Source organism: Helianthus annuus, chromosome 15, assembly GCF_002127325.2.
Source record: "Helianthus annuus cultivar XRQ/B chromosome 15, HanXRQr2.0-SUNRISE, whole genome shotgun sequence".
Lineage (NCBI taxonomy): Eukaryota > Viridiplantae > Streptophyta > Magnoliopsida > Asterales > Asteraceae > Helianthus > Helianthus annuus.
This window is the reverse complement of record NC_035447.2, coordinates 154035961-154042713: the sequence shown is the minus strand read 5'-3', so window position 1 is coordinate 154042713 and position 6753 is coordinate 154035961.

The following is a 6753-nucleotide window of genomic DNA, read 5'->3' as shown; positions in this document are numbered from 1 at the left end:
GAGGATAGGTGCACTGCAAAGCCTATCCTTTAAGTGCTGAAAAGCAGTCTCCTGGGGTTCTCCCCAGCGATAGGTAACACCCTTCTGTGTCAGTAGCGTAAGCGGCTGAGCAATCTTCGAAAAGTCTCTAATAAACCGTCTGTAGTAACCTGCCAGACCCAAGAATTGGCGTATTTCTGTCGGTGTACGCGGCGCAGGCCAGTTTCTGATCGAATCTACCTTGGATGGATCGACATGGATCCCATCCTTGTTCACTACGTGGCCTAAGAAGTGGACTTCACGAAGCCAGAAGTCGCATTTAGAAAGCTTGGCGTACAGCTGTTCCTTCCGAAGGAGTTCCAAAATACGGCGAAGATGCTGCTCGTGTTCCTCCTGACTCTTGGAGTAAATCAGAATGTCGTCAATGAATACTATGACGAACTTGTCAAGATAGGGTTTGCAGACCCTGTTCATAAGATCCATAAATACAGCAGGCGCGTTCGTTAATCCAAACGGCATGACGAGAAACTCGTAGTGACCGTAACGAGTTCTGAAAGCTGTCTTGGAGACGTCCTCATCCCGGACTCTCAGCTGATGATAACCAGACCTCAAGTCTATCTTCGAGTAGTAACACGACCCTTGCAACTGGTCGAATAAGTCGTCTATGCGTGGAAGAGGATAACGGTTCTTCACCGTCACCTTGTTGAGTTCACGGTAGTCGATGCACATTCTGAACGTACCGTCTTTCTTTTTCACAAAAAGCACTGGAGCTCCCCAAGGCGAAGAGCTTGGTCGAATAAAGCCCTTTTCCAAGAGCTCTTGCAGCTGCTTTGACAGTTCCTCCAATTCTGATGGAGCTAGACGGTATGGTGCGCGAGCTATGGGTGCTGCTCCTGGAGCGAGCTCGATTTGAAATTCGACCTGACGATGAGGCGGTAAGCCAGGTAAGTCTTCAGGAAACACCTGAGGGTAATCACGTACAATTGGAATATCCTCCAATTTCTTTTCCTTTGCTGATGCGTCTGTAACGAGTGCCAGAATGGCAGTGTGACCCTTACGTAAGCACTTCTGAGCCTTCAAGAAAGAGATGATGCCAACCACAGCACCACTCTTGTCGCCTTGAACTTCAAGAGGTTCTTGACCCGAACGAGGAATGCGAATAACCTTTTCGCTGCATAAGATTTCTGCCTGGTGTTGGGACAACCAATCCATCCCAACCACGACGTCGAAACTACCCAAAACTATGGGAATGAGATCGATAGAGAAGGCTTGACCAGCTAGGATAAGATTACAACCCTGAACTACGTGCGTGGCTTCTAGACTTTTACCGTTAGCTTGTGACAACTCGAAATCTAGAACCTTTCGTTGTAACTTGCTTGTACATTATGTGATTAGTTGAATGATTAAACTTAATGATAACGTGAACCTTTTTACATGATATGTGCTTATTTTGTGTGCATTGTATGTATATGTATGTGTTACATGCGAACCGAGAACACAACACGAAACAACAAGGAACCCGACTCGAGACCATGAGGTCTCGAGTGCATAGAAAACGGTTTGGGCCTTTGGGCCGAGAACCTTTGGCCGGTTGGGCCTTTGGGCCGTAAACCCCACTCGAAACCCATGAAGGGTGCATCATTTGAACTAGCCTATATATATACCACACCTTAGTTAGTTTTTGCCATTTGTTGAACATTATACAACACACACTCTCCTACTTCTCTCTCTCACCTAAACTCTAGAACACAAACACACTTCATCATTCTTGGATCTTTGGACTTGGATCGGCTCACACACACACCCGGTTGGAAGCTTTTCACACACCCTCGAAACCCATAACCGGTTAGTGTTCTTGATGTTTTGTTGAATGTTAGTGTGTTCATGTTATGTTTGTATGAGATTATGTGACAATATGTTAAGTTGTTGAGTTATACATAGAAATCGGTTCATGAATGTTCTTGTTATGTGTTGAAATTTGCATAAATGCTTGATGTTGAAAATGGGTTCATTGTATGTTAAAAAGGGTGAATGATGATATTGGTTGCACTTGGATTAGATCCGAAAAGTTTGGGTGTTTATACTATAAAAATCGGCTAATGAATATGTTTGTCAAGTAGGATGCATGCTAGTAAAATTGTATCTTGATAGTTGTTCATGATTTGGGTGAATAAGTGGTTAATATGTTATGAACTTGTTGAATACATGTTTAGATATGTGAAGAACACTTTGAATGATAGTTAAGAATGTGAAAACCCTTGTGATTTTGATCCATCTTTGACTAGTAACCTGATTAGGAAAACTGTTAGTGGAATGCTATTGGTAGTTTCCTGATTTGGGCCTGATTATATTGTACTAATGGGACTGATACACCTGCATCAACACGTGAACTTGAAAACGACAGCTTACCGACTCGCAATCACCCGTTGCGACTCGCAACCACAGCGTGATGACTCGAGACCACGCGATTGCGACTCGCAACCATATCAGGACAAGCCGAAACCATAGATTACGAGTCCCGTTGCGACTCGAGACCTCAGCATGATTAACCGAGACCACGGTTGCGACACCGGTTGCGACTCGCAACCACCTGAGATCAACACACACAGCATGACTCGAGACCATGCTTGCGAGTCCGGTTGCGACTCGAGACCACACTTTTGGGCCTTAGTTAATGGGCCAGGCTGATGGGCTTCTGTGTTAACTGCTTTTACGTGTTTGGGCCTAAGTAGTTGGGCTGAACCTGTGAACCGTATGTGCTACTGTTGACTGTTAACTGTTACTGCTAAACGTGCTTGCCAAACGTGTTGAACATTTGTGCACTACTTGGTTCGAATCTGATTATACGTGATATCCGTGTTAGGACGTTATTGACTACTTGCGACTTGATTGACTTTCTGTGATTAACTGCCGAGCAAACCAAGGTGAGTTCACACCCTTTACAAAGCATGGGATTCCCTGGGTTGGGAACGGGGTTAAGGAACGTGGTTCCTCGTCTACCTTGGGTAGGACGTCAGTGGTTCAGGAATGTAATTCCTCGTCCGGATGGACGGATAAACGTACTAGACTAAAACTCTATCACGAAGTCCCTCCTTTTTGTATCGACTAATCGCCGGGCCAATGGCGAGCGGGTCATTAGTTAGATAGCGCTATTTAGGTCTGACAAGCCTCACACCGTGCCGCAGAGGACGGGCGTGAACTAATGGATCTGGGGCACGTCAATGATGATAGACATTGATGTTTTCAGGGCACATAAACATGACTACAGTCAGCAATCGATACGGTAACGAGTCTAGTATACACATGGGGTAGCCCCCACGGCTGGAGAGCCAGATGATGCACATGGGGTAGCCCCCACGGCCGGAGTGCCGGAGTAACTGGGAACGAACTGGTCACGTTTTTAAACTATGGGGTAACCCCCACGGCAGGATGCCAGATAAAGTAAACTGTTTTCGAAACAACTAAAACGAACGCCCACCCGTGAACTCACTCAACTAGTTGTTGACTCGTTACTACATGCTTTGCAGGACCATAGGTACTCAGCTGGAGCTTGCATGGAGGAGGATCGTTGTGGGACACGGATTGTTATGTGCTATGTTAAACTTGAAACTTTTGAACTTATGTTATAACTTTAAACTTATGCTTCCGCTTGCAACTTAAACTTATTTGTTTTGGAACACCAATCGTGAATGGTTAAACTTTTATAACTATTTATATGCTTGTTCAGTATGATTGGTGGCTGGATCCTGGTCAGTCACGCCTCCAAGCGGTAGTACTCCGCAGGTGGGATTTTGGGGGTGTGACAGATTGGTATCAGAGCCATTGGTTATAGTGAACTTGGTTTTAATAAAGGAGAAACGTTTTTGTTAAAACCAGACTATAACCGGAACAGTGCTCAACGGTCCACAACGACACTTCGCTCCTCATGCAAGGCTCGACGTTCTAGGTAATATGATGTATGTATATTGCCTACTTGTTAGTTGCGTAGTGCATTGCTCATGGTATGCTTGATTAGTATAACTACTGTTGTTTGAACACGTGTGTGCTTACTCTGTCCTACTATCGTACTTTCGCGAACCTCTCTCTTACACGTATTACTCTTATTATGAAGAAACATGTCTGGACGCGTTAACATGACACAAGCCCAGTTGACGGCTTTGATCAACGAACGAGTTGCCGCAGCACTCGCAGCTGCACACGCAGGAGGTATATCCTGCAGTTCGAAATTGTTCTAGGATCATTTGGATCCTACTCTCGTGAACCAACCTTTGTGTTAAACTCTGTCTTTTCTTTCACCTACCTTAGGTCAGGCACCGGTGTGCACTTTTAAGACCTTTATGGACTGTCGACCCACAACTTTTAGCGGCACTGAAGGAGCAGTAGGTCTCCTACACTGGTTTGAGAAACTGGAGTCTGTGTTCGAAATGTGTGAATGCCCTGAAGCGCGCAGGGTAAAGTATGCTACTGGTACTCTCGAGGGTTTGGCTCTCACGTGGTGGAACGCTCAAGTGCAGATGTTGGGGTTGGTTGCTGCCAACGCCACCCCATGGGAAAACTTCAAGGAAATGATCAGGGAGGAATACTGCAGTCGTGACGACATTCACAAACTGGAAGATGAGTTCTATAATCTTAAGATGTCGGGATCAGAAATTGAGGCATACACTAAGAGATCGCATGAGCTTGCCTTGTTGTGTCCTACTATGGTGGATCCTCCCTACAAGCGAATTGAACTCTATCTCAAGGGCTTGGTGCCAGAGATCCAAAGTCATGTGACTTCAGCGAGGTTGACTACTATCCAGCAGGTTGTACAGTTGGCTCACCGTCTCACTGACCAAGCGGTGGAGCAGAACAAGTTACCGAAGCGTATAGGTGCTGCAACTACTTCTGGTGCTTCTAGTGGGGATAAACGGAAATGGGATGGAACTTCAAGCAGGGGTTCAACTTCAGTGCAAACCCAGTCTCAGCAGAGAAAGACGGATGATCACAAGAGCCCTAGTCAGCAATCGTCTGGTGGTCAGAGTCATGGTGGGTACAAAGGAAATCACCCCAAATGCAATCGTTGCAACCTACATCACAGTGGGCCATGCACCAGGGGTAACTGTCATCGATGCAACAAGCCTGGTCATGTTGCAAAGGATTGCAGGAGCGCATATCCCGTCAACCAGAATCGTCAGCAACCTCAGCAGAATCAGCGACAGCAGCAGGGTAACAACAAAGGATGCTTTCAGTGTGGAGCCGAAGGCCACTTCAAGAAAGATTGTCCCCAACTGAACCAGAACAACAACAACAATCAGGGGAATGGTAACAATGGGAACAACAACAACAACAATGGTGCTAGGGGACGTGTGTTCGTGATTGGTCAAGGTGAAGCAAGGAATGATCCCAACGTGGTGACGGGTAAGTTCCTTCTCGACGACTTTTATGTTACAGTCTTATTTGATTCGGGTGCCGATACTAGCTATGTGTCACTAGAAGTTAGTAAGATGCTTAAGCGTATTCCTACACCCCTGAGCGACAAGCACACCGTAGAGCTAGCTAATGGTAAGAGCTTGGAAGCCTCACACGTAGTCAAGGGTTGTCAGCTTATTCTCGCTAACCAGACCTTCCCTATTGATCTTATTCCTATTGTCTTGGGTAGTTTCGACGTTGTCATTGGGATGGATTGGTTATCCCAACACAGAGCAGAGATTCTTTGCAACGAGAAGATCGTTCGCATTCCTGGTGTAGGTAGTGAACCTCTCATGATTCGTGGCGACAAGAGAAGTGCTGTTGAGAACATTATCTCTCTTCTTAAGGCCCAGAAATGCTTACGAAAGGGCCACACTGCGATTTTGGCTTTAGTTACTGATACCACAGAGAAGGAGAAGAAGCTAGAGGATTTTCCGGTTGTACGCGACTATCCTGAGGTATTCCCTGAGGAATTACCTGGTCTCCCGCCTCATCGCCAAGTCGAGTTTCAGATTGAACTAGCTCCTGGAGCCGCGCCTGTAGCCCGTGCACCTTATCGTTTAGCGCCATCAGAGTTGGAAGAACTCTCCACGCAACTACAAGAACTCTTGGATAAGGGTTTTATTCGTCCTAGCTCATCGCCTTGGGGAGCTCCAGTGTTATTTGTGAAAAAGAAGGATGGTACCTTCAGAATGTGCATCGACTATCGCGAACTCAACAAGGTGACTGTGAAGAATCGTTATCCTCTACCGCGTATTGACGACTTGTTCGACCAGTTGCAGGGGTCGAGCTACTATTCAAAGATCGATCTGAGATCGGGATATCACCAGCTGAGAGTTCGAGAAGAAGATGTCTCTAAGACAGCCTTTAGAACTCGTTATGGGCACTATGAGTTTCTGGTCATGCCGTTTGGGCTGACGAACGCACCGGCAGTTTTTATGGATTTGATGAATCGAGTGTGCAAACCGTACCTGGACAAGTTTGTTATAGTCTTCATCGACGACATCCTGATCTATTCTAAGAGCAAAGAAGAGCACGAACAACATCTACGACTTATTCTGGAACTCCTTCGAAAGGAACAACTTTACGCAAAGTTCTCGAAATGCGACTTCTGGCTTCGAGAGGTCCATTTCCTAGGGCATGTGGTGAACAAGGATGGGATTCACGTTGATCCATCCAAAGTGGAATCTATTAAGAACTGGCCTGCGCCTCGTACACCAAAGGAAATTCGCCAATTTTTGGGATTGGCAGGTTACTACAGGAGATTCATTAAGGATTTTTCTAAGATCGCGCAGCCTCTCACCTTGTTAACGCAGAAAGGCGTTG